This window comes from Rattus norvegicus, chromosome 3, assembly GCF_021556685.1.
Source record: "Rattus norvegicus strain SHRSP/BbbUtx chromosome 3, alternate assembly SHRSP_T2T, whole genome shotgun sequence".
Taxonomy (NCBI): domain Eukaryota; kingdom Metazoa; phylum Chordata; class Mammalia; order Rodentia; family Muridae; genus Rattus; species Rattus norvegicus.
This window is the reverse complement of record NC_141536.1, coordinates 88752014-88766597: the sequence shown is the minus strand read 5'-3', so window position 1 is coordinate 88766597 and position 14584 is coordinate 88752014. Positions and strand designations below refer to the sequence as shown.

Genomic DNA, 14584 nt, shown 5'->3' with positions numbered 1-14584 from the left:
TAGAAATAAATGGCTAATTGATCCACGTACATAGGTGACTCCAGTATAGCCAGTAATTGGAAGTCTTGACTCAGATCCTGGTGTGGGTTAAGGTCACTCATGCATTTAGGATCATGAGACCATCTGTCCCTAAACATAAACATTTCACCTCTGCTTTCTTTTGCTCAGACTCTTTCCTCAAGTGGAAAAACTTTCCTCATCATTTAAATGCGTTTCTCCCAAGTCTTTCCATATAATTGAGAGAATCCAAATGGGAAATAGTAGATTCTAAAAGGTAATTGGAGGAGAATTTAGTGTGTGACATTTTTGCGAATTCAGGGTGCCATTTAGAGCAAGGTACTGTCCCCACTGTCTAGAGCAGTGGTTATCAACCCTTTTGGTTGAGACTCCTTTGGGGGTTGAACAAATCTTTCACAGGGGTTGCCAGAGACCACCGGAAAACACAGATATTTACATTATGATTTATAACAGTAGCAAAATTACAATTATGAAGTAGCAATTAACAATATTTTTATGGTTGGAGTCACCACAACATAAGGAATACATTAAAGGGCACAGCATTGACCTGAAGGGAGCCAGCTGGGAAGATCTCTGACATGTTGTGTCCCACCGTAAAGGATGTAGTGACCCCTCAGAAAGCAGAGAGCTGGGGAAGAAGCACCCTGAATTCACTCTTCTCTCCCTTCAGTCCTGACTGTACTGCCCACAGGCTGAGCTCAGCTGAAGACCATATGCAGGGAAGCCAGTTGATGGAACCCACTCAGTGTAGTGTGCAGAGAGACAAGTGGAAGACAGCCCCATGTCACTGGCTTCTTCCCTTCAGCTGCTCCACTGTGTTTCTTCCACCATTTTAATATTTGAACTAGTAGCCATCGTATGACATATGTATAAGAGTTTCCACGCTAAAGAGTAGAATAATTAAAATACAATGTCTACACTAGGAGAAGCCACGTGTAGCTCAGCTCCTGATGATGTGTCTGTAGAACTGTAAGGTAGACAAGGTTTCCCCTCTGCAAACCTTGAACTGAAGATGTCTGTCAGATAATCGTTAATGTTAAAAGACGCACATCTGTCTTCTATGAAAATACCAATCCTCTGTCAGAGAAACAGCTAGCAAAGATTCTTTCTCTGCGCTTCCTCCTCACTTGGTGACTGTTTCTTCAGCTTTTTAGTTTTCTGAGGTCCTGTTTGTCAATTGTTGACCTTAAATCCTGGGCAAATGGTTTCCAGTCAGGAAGCCCATCCTTACACCTGTATCATGTAGGGCACTGCCTATATTTTCTTTCACAGTTTGTATTTCAGGTTTTACAGTTAGCTCTTTGATCCATTTGGAGTTAGTCTTTGTCCAGAGTGTTAGATGTGGGTTTAGTTTCATATGGACATCTGGTTTTCCCAGCACCACTTGTTGGAGATGTTTGTCTTTTCTCTAGCTTATGTTTTTGGCACCTTTGTCAGATATGAAATGTCTGGAATTACATGTGGCCATGTGTCGGTCTTCAGCATTGGCCTGTCTTTTTGTGCTGTTACACTTTTTATTACTATGGCTCTGAAATATATACCCAGATCTGGAAATGGCAGTCCCTCCAGCATTGTTGTTTATGCTCAGGATTACTTTATCCATCGGGGGTCTTTTGTGGTTCCATATGAATTTTAGGATTGTTTTTCTATTTCTGTGTAAAATGAGATGGAGAAATCTCAGTCAGATGATTGGTGTTGTATTGAATCTGTAAATCTGTTGTGGTAAAATGGTCATTTTTACAATATTAATTCTGCCAATCCATGAGTGGGATGTCTTTCCATTTTTTAGGTCTTTATCTCTTTTTTAGTGGTTTAAAGTTTTCATTGTAGAGGTCCTTTATTTACTTGGTTAGGTTTATTTCTGTTTTAGTTTCCTTGAGGCTGTTGTGAATGGGAGTGTGTCAGTGACCTTTTTCTCTGTATGTTGGTGGTATATAGCAAAGCTATGGATTTGTGCAAGCTGATTCCATATCCTGCCACATTGCTGGATTTATCATTTCTACAAGTTTTCTGGTAGAAGTTTGGGGATCTCTAATGTATAGTCTCATGGCCTCTGCAGATAGGGATGGTTTGACTCCTTCTTTCCTATTCGTATTCCTTTTATTTCCGTCCTTTGCCTTATTGCTCCAGCCACCACTTCAAGTATATTATTTAATAGAAGTGGGGGTACACCCTGTCTCACTCTGGACTTAAGTAGAATGGCTTCAAACTTGTTTCTGTTTATGATGATATCGGCTGTGGGTTTCTCATATATAGCCTTTTTTATGCTGAGTTATATTCCCTCTAGTCTTAAATTCTCTTAATAATTTTGTTCTGAAGGCACGTTGGAGTTTGTCAACCGATTCGTCTTTGTCTATTAAGTCCATTCATGTGGTTTATTCCATTCATTGACTCGCATATATTGGGGCATCCCGGCATTTCAGGGATAAAGCCGACTTTGTTATAGCGAATGGTCTTTTTTAATATATGTTTTCTTTCTGTTTGTAAGTATCTTATCAACCATTTTTAATCTCTTTTTATCAGGGATATTGATTTAGCGTTTTCTTTTTGTTGCTGTGTCTTTACCGGGTTTTGATATTAGAATGACCTGACTTTAACAGGAGTTTGAGAGTGCGCCTTCTGTTGCTGATTTTTTAAATAGTTAAGAAGAACTGGCTGCAGATCTTTGAGTGGTTGGTAGAATTCTTCTGTAAATTCATCTGGCTCTGACTTAACTTTATTATTATTACTATTATTACTATTATTATTATTATTATTATTATTATTATTCCAATCTCCTCATTTGACTTTTTGGTGGTTCAGCTGAGTCCAGAAATTTATTCATTTAAGGTTTTTCTGTTTACTAGAGTACAGATTTTTAAAGTATCCGCTTAGAATATTCAGAAAAAATTCCATTTAAAATATATATAATCTCTTTGAGGTCAAAACTCTGGTTTTGCCTAGGTCCATTCCATGAGCATTTGTCAAACTCCGAATTTGGCTTTAGCCCTGGTAACACTGAAGGTAAAACATTTGTCAGTGATTTTAATGAGAGGCACAGCATTGAGATGAAATAGAGCAGATACAGGGATTAATGTAGCTTAGCTGAGTGACTATGGCTGGAGGAGGGGAGAGTTTAGGCTGGGAAGGTGAAAGACACCTGTGACTCCATCTCTCATTACTCCAGGAAGGAATTGTGATGGTCTAGAATACCAGAGTATTTCAGTGCACTTGGGCAACTATGTGGATACCCTGGAATCCATATTCTAAGTGCCTATCAAAAGTATGCTGCCTGTCAATAGTAGATAGTTGGAACTTAGTCCTCTCAGAGCCCATCATAATGACTTTGTATGCATTACCTCATTTCTTTATAAAGATGTGCATTGTGGTTCTATAGAAGAGGAAGCTGAAATACAAAATAATAATAACACAACTTACAGATAATGGAGCTGTAATTTGACCCAGATAGTTTAGTCTTACAGTTATATATATACTTATTAAATAAGAAAATGCACACATAGTATCTGGCCAAATAACCATAGAGATTTATAACCCTAAGTAGATCTCTCCCCGTCTTCCACTTCTCCAGTCATCTTCCTTACAAGCCAAGGGTTTTGACTCTCAGCTTTCTTCTGGCATTAGCCAATCCTCTTGCTTGCATTTTAGACATTGTCTGGATGATTTCTGGTCACTAGAGTTCTTGTCTTTCAGTACTTGGCGTATTTATTTTGTATACTCATTATTTCATAGACACTGCTTGTACTAAACATATACTGTGTCTCAGAGAACTAGGATCCATCCCATATTTTAAAAGCTTTTTACCCTTATTTTTCATCTCCTTAGAAATTGCTGTCCTGTACAATGTTTCTACTCCACAAATGGAATCTCAGTCAATCAGCTGATGTTTCAGTTGACTTCAGTTTTTCATTTCTGTAAATCCCAAGACAAATAGGATGAGCCTAACTTCTAAGTTCCCTCTAGAGAGGAGAGTCTGATATGCTGTTGAATGGGATGGGGTTGGTCGTTACCTAGCCCCTGGCTGAGACACCTGGCCACTCACCCCCAACCCAACCCCACCCCCGTTTACCTCACTCTTCCCTGACTTAGGATGCAGCTTTGTAGGGTCTTTTTAGTTTATTTAGTTTGGGCAACTGTTACTTTTCTACTTCCAAAGTTGTGTGCCATTGTTCTCCACTTTCTGATTGGTTTCTGTTTTAAAAATGAAAAATCGAGGATGTTTCTCCCTCAGTGTTAGATAAGTTTGGTGGCAAGAAGTGAAATTCCATAAATTTATTCCAAAACTTACTAGAATTGAATAGCTGTTGTCATTTTAGGTGTGTTATTTTACCCTTTGCCCATATGCAAACAGTAGGTAGCAACTAGATATCATGTATCATCTTTAGAATGTTTGTTAGCATGCCAGGCAAGACCTATGATCTCTCAGTAATTCTACTAGCACCTCAGCAAAATAGCATGGAGCAAAGAAAGCCTGCAAGCAGTCCTCTAAAGAGACACTGAAATTGCCTTGATTCACTGCTGCAGTGTTGCGATTCTGTGGCCTGGTGCAGGGTTTAAGTCACCTGTCCTTTGTTCTGCTGTATTCCATTCAGCCTGCAGATGGCAGGATTGCTTTATTTGTATAGCAGTTTTAAAGCTGTATTTTATCAGAGTTCCTGCTTTGGAGCTGAGAGTACTGGGCAGTTTACTTTTGTCTTTGCCTATTCATTTCATGGTTTTTGTGTGCTTAGGTTACAGTTCAGTGCCACTTGGCTGTACTGTATGTCCTTAATTACTTTCCTTATTGTAATGAGCTTAGATCTATTTCACACTAATACCATGAAGCAGTTCGTTGTGCATTTGTATTTTAAGAGTTTGTTTATATTAATTTCTCTGTTAATCCACTGACCTTTTAGAATGCTTATAAATGTTAGGAACTTAAATCTGCAATATAATTGATTTGCTGAAATATGAGTTTTGTTGCCAGGATAAAAATTTACATTAGAGAAAAAAATTAGAGTCAGATTATCATGCCACATATAAAATTAAAATCAGAATTTTGCTGTAGGGAAAACGACAGAATAGATTTAAAAGAATTATAGAAATTACTTGAATTTGGTGATAAACTGTTCATACAGTTCATATTGTATATCAAGCAACAGCATCCCAAAATCATTTATTGTGTTGTTCTTATGAGACAGACAGTAAAATTGTTGTAATGGTTTATGAGACATTTACTCTTAAAGTTAATGTTTCAAAATAAAATACTAAAATCCCACAATGCTGTGGTCGTCTTATTTTGAATGTTCTGTAATTTCTGTGTATTGGAGCACTTGCCAAGCAGTTTGGAATAATCTAACTGCTTTGTAAAAATGAACAAGCAATGAGCTACTACAAAAGGTTAAGTTCTAGCAAAATGCAAATATTATTTTATGTCAACTCGTCTAACTAGTTGAGCATATTTCCTCTGCTCTCACGCACAGTTAGGAGTGGATATGAGTAGGAAATAGTGGGTAGCCATCACAGCCTTCTGGCTGTACAGCAGTGGAGTGCACTTATCACGGGCATGAAGAGGGTCTGTGAGTACTGTCTACGCAGATGAAAAGCTTGGCACAGCTAATCCCAACCAGGGGCTAAAGAAGCAGGCACTCCTCAAGCATGGATAGCAGCCACAAAGGGTGGGTAGACTTGATTCGGAAAGCCTGGTTTATGATTGTATACTTTCTTTATCAAGAAAAAATACATCTGGGAAAGAAGTGTACAATATTCCCATCCTCAGAGGAACTATTAGGATGAAGCTTGTCTCTTGTTAATATGTTAGTGCTCATGATTTGAAATGGCATTTCTAGCAGGAGGTCTGTGGAGTGATCAGAGCATACGGCACATCTCACTCTCTGTAATAAGGCAGCCCAATCACTCAAGAGAGCACACTGGGTAATGGCAACGTCCAATATATCTTTGTTTGGGTTTTGTCACCTTCATGGAGAGTAAAGATAGTGATCTACTGCAGGGTTTTTGCATTTTATTGTCATCATTCGGGAAGGCAATTCTAATTCACCCATAAAGGGTGACTGTGTGGAGAGTGGTTATGAGTTGTTTTACGTTTAAAATAAAAATTTTGGAGTTCTTAGGTTATTCTTTGGAATATAGTGCTTAATAAATGCAGACATTTCATAATATAGTCTTTGATGTCAGGAGTATTGGAAATGTGACGGTCTCTTGGGGGACAGATTATCATAGGAAATTAATAGTGTGAGTTGTACGATGGCATCTGAACAAAATGTAAAAATACAGGAGAGTCTCTTTTGAGAGAACTGATTTAAAATTTGTCACAAATCGAGATCTGATTGTGGGAGCACAGTGTCCTTTTATTTCACCTCTCTGAAGTGGAATTCTATTTGGCAGATTAATATATGTATGATCATGACACATCTTTCCCATAATGCCAGGCTTGAGCTTTTTAATAAGAGCAATGTACTGAGACTTTAAAAAGCTGTGCTTTTACAGTGAAGCTTGCTTCTTACCTGTTGAGTAAGAGTTTGCTGCCTTCTTATATTTCCAAGCACATTTGTCTCTTGTATATTGAGATGGTCGTGTCATTTCCACTTATCTAGAATCCTAATTCTTTTAATGCACAAAGATTTGTTTGACTAAGGAAAAAAAAAGACTTAGAGCTGTTTTATAGTTGTAATTTACATATCAACTTGAGTTCAGTTTTGAATTAAATGAAATTATTGGCGATAGTCGCCTGAGGTGCGGTCGCCAGGTCCCCGCACCTCCCAGGGCCGCGGCGGCGGCGTTCCCCTCGGAGGCCACAGCTCACGGGCCGCCGCGATGGCCCTCAAGATGGTCAAGGGCAGTATCGACCGCATGTTCGACAAGAACCTGCAGGATCTGGTCCGCAGCATCCGCAACCACAAGGAGGACGAGGTGAGCCGGCGCGGAGTGGGGTTGCCCGGCTTTTCCCCACAGCCTATAGCCTCTGGCCCGCCTTGGAGCAGCCTCCTCGACCCCATCGCCATTCCGGCCCTGCCTGTTTAGGAGCTGCGGCTCTGCACAACCTCTCCTTCCCCTGGCCTCTGTTTACCCCCACCAGCTTGAAATGGATGCTGTCCAAAACGGCTCAGGTGCCTCGTCTGTTATAACTAGGGTCCACTCCCGGAGCCTCCCAAATGTCCACTTGGAGCAGTCGCTGTCATAAGACCTAAGCGTCTTAGGCCTTACAGTTGGGTGCACTGCTTGAGCCTGAGTTTACCTTCTTGGAGAAGATTTACTTAGGCAAAGGTTCTCCCACTTGGGCTTGTTTCTGGATCACATATGGAGGAATCGGGACCCTCACAGAAAAATCAAGTCATAGGTCTACGTGTCTCCCATGGAGAAATTCCCTTGTCCGGGGACATAGGTCCAGGTTGCTGTCTTGGGCTTACTTGGGAACTTGCCAGGTGTCCCTGCCTCAGATCCCCTGAACTATCAGTGTTTGCAGGACCTAGGGGCGTGTTGGAATGGAGAAGCCTGACTTTAAAACTGGAAGCTCAAAAAAGGCAAAAGTCAGGGTGTGGAAGCGATTTTTTTTCCAGAAGTTAGGCTGTGACCACAAGCATTACTTCCTTTCCTCCCCACAGTCTGTGACCTAGATTAAGGAAGAAGTGATAGAGTGGCTGCCCAGTGCCTGGCTCAGTGGAAAGACAGGCTTCCTCCGGGGCAGGAAGGCCATGCTGAAAGAGGGTGTCCATGACAGGTACCTGCTGGCCCCTGCTTGCTATGTGAGGTCAGGAAGCAGGTCCCTGGCTGGGACAGTCAGCCCTCTGTAGCCCTCTCCCTTCTACCCTACCTGGTCTGGTTTGTACCCTCCCTGCTCTCCCTGGCTGTTACTTCAGGTGAAATAGCTGGTTGGCCAGTGTGTGGTTGGCCTGTGCGTGGACTGCCCTATGTGAAATTTCCTTTGTACTCTTCTGTGGCCCTCTGTGCTCTCGAGGGCCTCCAGGTTTCCCTCTTGTCAGTGTCCCCAGGGAGCTGTCTTGGGACCCTGAGACCGGTCACATTCTAATTTGAGTACCTGAAACAAGCTCTAGCCAGGGACATAGCCTGGGCTGGCTGGAAGCTCATGATACTCCTGCCTTGTCCTTCTTCCTGCCGGGATTACTGATTTTGAGGTGTGTGTGTTTTGCTCTTCATATTCCCTACCCTGCCATACATGCAAGGCTCAGTAGTGCAGACTAGGTGGGCACAGAAAGCCCTCCAGGCCCTCAGGTTCTATGTGGCTTCTGCTGCTGGGTGCTAAGATTTTGGTTGTGAGTCAACCTTTAACAGCTGAACCATCTCTCCCAACCAACATGGCTGGCCAGTCTGAGGTTGCTTGGGTCCTCTGTCCCTCTTCAGGGACCATCTTTAAGTTCCTGTGCGTGTTATCCGGCTCATTGCGGACTGCAGGTACTCTCCTTTGGAGGTGCTGATGTAGTGCATTGCCTTCTGGCCAAGCTTGTAGCACAAGTCATGCAGTGACCATTCTCTGCTCTACACTCTGGTTGACATAGGTCTCACTGTATAACCCTGGCGGTTATAACTCTCCTGCCTTACAAGTACTTAAAATGCTGGTATGTGCACTTGGAAGTTTTGTGGGATTTTAGTTTTGTTTTGAGGTGATCTTTTTTGTTTTTTGTTTTTTTTAAATCAAGACAGGGTTTCTCTGTGTAGCCCTGGCTATCCTGGAACTCACTCTGTAGACCAGGCTGGCTTTGAATTCACAGAGATCTGCCTGCCTCTAGAGTGCTGGCATCAAAGGCATATGCCACCATGCCCAGCTTGAGATGATTTTTTTTAATATTTATTTTATGTATGTGAATCCACTGTCACTGTCTCAGACACCAGAAGAGGGCATCACTGCATCCCATTACAGATGGCTGTGAGCCACTGTGTGGTTGCTGGGAATTGAACTCAGGACCTCAGGAGAGAAGACAGTGCTCTTAACCACTGATCCATCTCTGTAGCCTGAGATGATCTTTGTATTTAAAAAAAAAAAAATTATTGCCAGGTGTGGTGGCGATAGCTATGGATGGAGAGCCTCAAGTGGATGCAGGGAATTAAACCCGGGTCCCCTAGAAGAGCAGCAAGTCCTTGTCTGCTCTATCTCTGCAGCCCTTTCGAGATGGTTTTACTCTAACTTCGGGGGGGGTGCTACAACTCACTCTAGATTAGGCTGGTCTTGAACTCACACTCACCTGTCTCTACTTCCCCAATGCTGGATTGTTGGTGTACAGTAACATGCCCAATGAATTTTTTGTCTTACTAATGTATCTGTGTGTGTGTGTGTGTGTGTGTGTGTGTGTGTCTGTGTGTGTGTGTGTCTGTGTGTGTCTGTGTGTCTATTTTAATACTTATTTATTTATCTTATGTATGTGAGTACACTGTTTGTTGCTCTCTTTGGACACACCGGAAAATGGCATCCCATTACAGATAGTTGTGAGCCACCATGTGGTTGCTGGGATTTGAACTCAGGATCTCTGGAAGAACAGTCAGTGCTCTTAACCACTGAGCCATCTCTCCAGCCGGGTAATATACATATATATATATATATATATATATGATTTTTTTTCTTTCCCTTATGTGTATATGTGTATCTGTCTGTCTTGTGTAGAGGCATCTGCAGAACCAGATGAGGTCTTTGGATCTCCTGGAGCTGGAGTTAGAGGTGTTGTGAACCACTGGACATGGGTGCTGTGAACCCAATTTAGGTCCTCTGCAAGAGCAGCAAGCGCTGTTAACTGCTGTACCATCGCTCTGTCTTGTCCCACCAAAGTATCCTTCCCACTCCCCTTCCCCCGCTCCAAAGCCACAGCTTTCATGAGTGTTTACGTAGCAGGCATGAGACCCCATGTCTGTTAGGTACCTTGCAGAAAGCTAAAGACTGAAAGCAAAACACTGTATCTGTGCTGCAGGGGGCACCCCTAGTGCCTCTGCCCTCTGCCAGGTCTTCAGGAACCTGATTGTGTTTACCCAGGCATCTTGACCTGTAGGGTATCCTGGCAGCAGCCCCTGTGTGGTGTGATCAGCCCAGCCTAGTTGTTCCTGAAACTCTGCCGTGGATTTTAAAATCATGAGGATTTTAGCTGATTCCCTTTGATGGGTAGCTCCAAGGGTCAGGTGGAGACTACTTGTTCCAGTGGCAGTGTCTGTAAGAGGTAGGAGTTAGAGATTCCCAGGGGACACTCCTTTCCCATGTTGGTACTTCTCTACTGCCTGGCTCGTTGAAGTTTCTAGGGACTTTCAACCAGAAATGGCATCTCATTAAGAACTGATGGTAACATCCCAGGTGGGTCTGTCAGACTTGTATTTACCCTTGCTCAGGAAGGAGGTAGACTGACTCCACTCATCTGTGACTTGTGTGCCAGAGACCACCATTGTGTGCTAGCCAGGGACCATGCTTCATTCAGCCTCATAGCCTGGGCTTGCTGGACTTGCTACCACCAGATCTATCTTGCTTCTGTCTAGCCACCAACGAGATTTTCCCAGTTAAAGCTCAGGCATATGCAGCTCTGTCTCAGGGTGAGCGGCTGGTCTCCTTTCTGGGTTGGACTCCTGCTTGTGAAGTACTAGCCAGGCTCTTTGAGAGGCTGGGAGCTCCCAGCTGTCCCTGGGGCTTGGGACCTGAGGCGACCTAACCTGTACCCCAGGCTGCTTGTGTCCTTTGCCATGACCATTCTTTGCCCTGCTTATCCTGTGCTCAGCACAAATGACTTGTGCTCTCTTATTTTTTATTTTAATTTTTTGCTTTTAGACAGTCATGCTGTGTTGCCCAGGTTGGCCTTTTTGTACTGGCTGGTCTGTACCAATTTTAGGTATATTCTTTGCCCCTGAGCCACCTCCTACCCTCACCCCCTCATTGGGGGGTTCTGGGCAGGGGCTGCACCCCTGAGTCCCACTCCAACCCTCTTTTTACTTTTCACTTTGAGGGTTAGGCAAAGTTGCTCAGGCTGGCCTTTGAACTCAAGATCCTCCTGCCTCAACTTCTTAGATCCTGTTCTCTCTGCTCCACTTACTTGCCTATGCAGAGGCTTCAGCTCCTTTTTCTATTGGGTGTTAGTCTCCCTGTCCTGCTCTCTGAGTCCAGACTGGGACTGGCTCCATTTAGTCTCCAGAATTCCCCGCATTTTCCAGGTTCCCCAGACATCCACATTGACTTACCTGTCTTGTAGCTTCTTCTGGTTTCTCTGCTACAGCCATACGATCCCCAGCCCCTGGCTCATTCTTGCTTTGACTTTGGGTGATGTGAAGTGACTTTTGTTCACCAGAGGTACCCATGTGCTAATTGTGAGACCTGTGGACTTGTGTCCTTAAGTGGCAGAAGGGACTGACTGTGCAGACGGGGGTCACACTGAGGACCCTGAGCTGGGCATCCATCGTCTGGATCACCTGGACCCATTCTCACCATCAGGTCCTCTAGGGAAGCTGGAAGGGGAAGAGGTGGAGCCAGGGAGACTGCTGCTGTGTGTCTAGGGGAAGAAGGAGCCAGGAACTAAGGATGAGGCTTCTGGATGTTGGGGCAAGCAGGATGGGGTGCTCCCTGGAACCTCAGGACACTAGCCTTGTCACAATTAGACTGTAGCCCAGTGAGGCTCATAAGGCCCCCGCCCTGTGGGGATATGTGCACATGGGCCAGTTCCTGTGTGTCTCTTTACCTGCCACCAATGTGTGCCTGTCTCCCAGAATGTGAGCCCCTGCTTGCCAGCCCTCCTGCCACACCTGCTCACAGGCGTGCTGGTTCCGTCCTCATCCGCAGGCACTTGAGGTCTTTTCATGTCTTATAACACCCTTGCCAGGTTCACCTAGAGACCCAGGATTTTTGCCCTCAATCGGGAAGTACCAGCTGGGCCATTTGGGTTACTACTTGGCTTCTCCATGTCTGGCTATTGCCTTCTTATCAGCCAGATAAAACAGCCATCTTTCACAAAGCCAGCTGGCATGAGGCTCAAGCTCGTAAGAAGGCCTAGGCAGAATGTTCCACATTAAAGCCAGCTTAAAACTACACAGTGGCAGCCATGTTTGGAAAGGCCAAGGTCTGAGGTGTAGCACAGTCATGAGCAGGCACTGGGCTGTCCAGGGGCTGCCTTGGGCTCCTGAGGAAGTGTGTCTGCCCTGGGTTTTTTGTTGTGTTTTTCCTTTTTCTTCCACTATCTTCTTCCAAGGGATCAAACACAGGGGGTCAGGATTGTTTTTCATTACTTTTAGAGACAGGAACTCAGACTATATAGCCTAGGCTGGCCTTGAACTCAGAGACATCCTCCATGTCTGCCTTTTTTTTTTTTTTTTTTCATGTCTGCCTTTTAAGTACTGGAATGAAAGGGATGAACCTGGAACCACAGGAGAGATCAACCCTGCTTCCAAGACAGAGTTCTAGCTCTGTGAGGATGGCCTCAGTGGAAGGAGCATATCATATCATATCTTTTTTTTTTTTTATTGTCTTGGAGTCTGGAGAGATGGCTTATCAGTTAACATTTCTTTCTGCTCTTCTAAAAGACCTGGGTTTGAGTCCTATGACCTAACTCATAACAATCTGTAACTCTGTATATGTCGTGTGTGTGTGTGTGTGTGTGTGTGTGTGTGTGTGTGTGTGTGTCTGTATGTCTGTCTGCCTCTCTGTCTGTCCATGTAGAAATCAAAAGACAGCTTGCAGAGTTGGTTCTCAGGAGCATCTTTTTTGTTGTTGTTTTGTATTTGAGATAGGATATCACTATACAGCTTTAGAAATTGCTTTGTGAATCAAGTTGGCCTCAAACTAACTTGGGTTAAAAACAAGTGCTACCATACATAGCTGGAAGCATTAACCTGGCTTCCTTGTACACATGCAGACTGGGAGACTTGTATAGACGGAGCAGGCAGAGGCCTTGGTATCTTATGACAGTTGTGATGAGGAGTGCATGTTTGCACACCATGTAGATGTAATGCCTGCCCGAGGCTAGAATAGGACGTTGGATCCCTCTGTAATGGTAATAAGTCTTTGTGAATGGCTGGGAGTCAGATCCTTGTCCTATGAAAGAGCAGCCTGAACCCTTATCTGCTGAGTGTCTCAACCCCCTCGCTGTTTCTTGAATTGTGATGTTCTTTGCTTTTTTTACTTTTGTTTGTTTTTTCTTGTTTTTTGAGACAGGGTTTCTCTGTGTAGCCCTGGTTTCCTGGCCTTGAACTCACAGAAATCCTCCTGCCTCTGCCTCTCAGGTTCTGGGGATAAATCTGTCTACCACACCAGGCTGTTTGCTTTCTTTTTCAAGATAGGGTCTCATTATATGATCTTGGCTTTTCTGGAGCTTAATATGTAGCCTGGGCTGGGTTTGAACTCACGGAGATCTGCCTGCCACTCCCTTCAGAATGTTGGGATTAAGGGTGTGTCTCACTACTCCTGGTTGAAGTGTGAGTTTCTTATTTCTCACCAAATCTGGGAGTCACTGTTTTGAAATAGTTCCCCCTTTGTGTTCTCTGTTCCCTTGGGACTCAGACTGCACAAACCTTAGCACCTGCCCTGAGGCTGTAACAGTTCACTTGGTGAGTTACTTATATCAGAGTCCTCACTGTGTGAGCCCTGGGGTGGGTGGGTGTGCTCCTAGGGGCTGCATGCAGTGGTGTACATGTGGCAGTCAGCTCTTGTATCAGGCAGTCCCCACTGTTGCTGATGTGATAATTCATGAGCTCCTAAAGATACTCTGTCCACCTTCATCTTGCTGTTACTGCACTGGGATTGCCCATGTGCTGTTGGGACAAATCAAGTCCTCGGTTTGCAGGAACAGCACTTTACCCACTGAGCTATCTCCCCAGCCTACTCCTCCCACCCTCCTCCCCCTTAATATGGATATTTTGAGTCAAGACTTTGCTGTCCTGGAACTGACTGGAACTAACACAGGCTGGTCTTGAACTTGAGGTGATCTTCCTTCCTCAGCCTCCTGTGCTGTGATTACAGGTGTGCCTACCAGACTTGGTTGATGTGTCACTTCGGGTTGTGTTTTGGACAGCAGTGTTTCCCTCCTGAAAACCAGGGGGATATTGCAGGGACTTCAAGCATCCAGCTCCTGGGTCCTGCTTTGACCCATGGTGAGTTTTGGGCAGGCACTTGATTATTTCTTGAAGCCTGACCCCATGTCCAGCTGAGAGTCCACCCTTTCCACAAAAGTCTGGCCTGAAGTTCACTCTCTTTCCAAATATTAACAGCCTGGCATCTTTGAAAAGAGATAAAGTCATTCCTGAGGATCCCTGGGTGGCATTTAACTACTTGAGACAGATTGTGGTGACATCTGACATTTGTTCCATTGGACTCAATCTAGATCGTAAAATATTCAGGAAAGTACTCTGATAAGCCAAGCTTGGTGGCCCATGCCTGTTATTCCATGGGGGGGGGGGGGGGGGGGGAGGGCAGAGTTCAAGACCAGCCCAATTGCATGGTGGTCTGGGTTACGTGGGACCCTGTCTTAAAACAAAAAAACCCAAAGACCAAGAAAAAGCAAAAAAAAAAAAAAAAAAAAAAAAGAAGTGTCTCCTTTTAGATATCTAAGGAGAAAGTGGTTTCTTATGCATAACCAAAGGTCTCATGAGTCAGGGGATGTTT

At 44.1% G+C, this 14584-nt stretch overlaps 1 protein-coding gene across 7 annotated transcripts in view; it reads left to right on the top strand.

The window, feature by feature from the left end:
• Pdhx (pyruvate dehydrogenase complex, component X) overlaps positions 1 to 14584 on the top strand; it is a 59488-nt gene that overhangs the window by 5684 nt on the left and 39220 nt on the right. Inside the window, exon 1 of one of the 7 annotated variants that reach the window (XM_087651936.1) lies at positions 5449 to 5672. The gene's annotated coding sequence lies outside the window, so the exon portion shown is untranslated. 7 annotated transcript variants of the gene reach the window in all.